Here is a 2,134-nt window from a genome sequence, read left to right on the forward strand (position 1 = left end):
TTATAGCTAGGGATACGGCGTTATGAACCTACGGGGAACACTTGCACTCTAGTTTCTCTCACAACTTGATAAACACCAAAGATTTAATCTGGTTACTTGTTTTACTTAGCAATATTAAAAGACTTTTCTTTTACAAAATCCCTCTTTTAATTTCCTATTTTCATAAAGGACTTGACTAAATAGAAGTGATTGTACATTGAAGTTAAGTCTAAATCATTTTCCTCATGGGATCTATCTAACTTAATAGTTGGATTCTTTACTTGATACGACCGCTTATACTTCTTTAGGGAGGTATAATTTGAGCGTATAAGAGTTTATTCTAGGTTGTGATGGCAGATAACCAGCACCCAACCGTTTATCAGAAGGTAGCTATCCAGATGCCTCTGAGCTCCAGTATTTCACAGGATGTCCATGCTCACTACGGGAGCATTCAAAGGCTTGCTCTCTCCCAGAGACGTTTTCAAAATGGCAATTACTCTATGCCAGACTTCAGACATGCCAAGCCACATAGTATATCTTATTGATTGTCGTAAATGTTTCACCAGTGTTTGTGCAAGCTCTCCAAGAGAAAGGAGTTTCAGCGTTTGCCACTAACTTCCTCATGGGTGGTGTTTCTGCTGCTGTGTCAAAGACAACTGATGCCCCTATTGAGCGTGTCAAGATTTTGATCCAAAACCAAGATGAGGTGATTAAGGCTGGTAGACTCTTAGAACCATACAAGGGAATTGGAGATATTTTTAGGAGGACAATTAAGGATGAAGGATTTTCTTCCTTGTGGAGAGGAAACACCGCTAATGTCTTTCGTTACTTTCGCACTCAGGTATACCATTTACTTACATTTGATACTACGATTCCTGAATATGAAAATATATGGGTGTTGGTTGTTTAGTTGTTTTTTTGGAAATACAAAATACTGGTTGATATTGTGTTCCACAGGCATTGAACTTTGCACTCAAGGACTACTTCAAGAGTCTCTTCAACTTCAATAAGGACCGTGATGGCTACTGGAAGTGATTTGCAGGTAACTTGGCATCTAGTGGTGGTACTGGTGCTTCCTCTTTGATCTTTGTTTGCTCCCATCACTTCGCTCGTACTCATCTTGCAAATGATGCCAAGGCTGTAAAGAAGGGAGCGGTGGGAGACAATTTGATGGGTTGGTTGATGTCTACAGAAAGAAACTTAAATCTGATGGAGTTGTTGGCTTGTACTGTGGGTTTAACATTTCATGTGTTGGTATCATTGTTTTCCGTGGTTTGTACTTCGGAATGTATAATTCACTAAAGCCAGTGTTGTTGACTGGAAAGATGGAGGTTAGTTATCCATCTATTTTTATTATTTCCCGTTGCTAGTTCGATGATATCATATGTTGATAGTTGTGTTCAGATGCTTTAGAATGTTATGGTTGGAATATGACTTCATTATATTAGGAGACATTGACCTTTTATTTAAAATTGTCTTGATGGTTACAGGTACTTTTGCTAGCTTTTCTCTTGGATGACTCATCACCAATGGTGCTGGTCTTGCCTCGTAACCTTTTGACACAGTTAAAAGAAGAATGATGATGACATCTGGTGAGGCAGTGAAGTACAATAGATTGTTCGATGCATTCAACCAAATCCTTAATGAGGGTCCTAAATCTTTGTGCAAGGGTGCTGGTGCTAACGTCCGTCGTGCTGTTGCTGGTGCTGGTGTGTTGGTTGGTTATGACAAGCTTCAGGTGATCATTTTTTGAAAGAAATATGGCACCGGTGGTGCCTAATTCAGAAAGTAATGTCTTTTTAGAATTGGATTATGGTGATGATGAAAATCCTTCTTATTAAAGTTCCATTTAGTGCTAGGATATTTTATGTTTTTTCCTACCTATTTTAAAATAATTCATAATTTTAGAGCGGGTTAGAACTTTGAACCTGCAATTAATCGTTCCTTTGTTTTAAATGGTATTTTGACATGCAGAACTTTACATTCACAGCAGAGGTTACAAATTTTCATAATCAATTTTTGATTGAATTAAATTCAAATATGATTCATCTGATAGTTGAATATATTACTGTAATTTTTTCATATTCGTCCTTATATTTAGCTTATGATAGTATCATCGCAACTCTGTTTATCTCTTTACTACTGTTGTGCAATG

General features: G+C 37.4%; 1 pseudogene; it reads left to right on the forward strand.

The window, feature by feature from the left end:
- Positions 1-329: 329 nt before the first annotated feature.
- Positions 330-1,759, forward strand: LOC101265761 (ADP,ATP carrier protein, mitochondrial-like; annotated as a pseudogene).
- The last annotated feature ends 375 nt before the right edge of the window (positions 1,760-2,134 follow it).

This window comes from Solanum lycopersicum, chromosome 1 (assembly GCF_036512215.1).
Source record: "Solanum lycopersicum chromosome 1, SLM_r2.1".
Lineage (NCBI taxonomy): Eukaryota > Viridiplantae > Streptophyta > Magnoliopsida > Solanales > Solanaceae > Solanum > Solanum lycopersicum.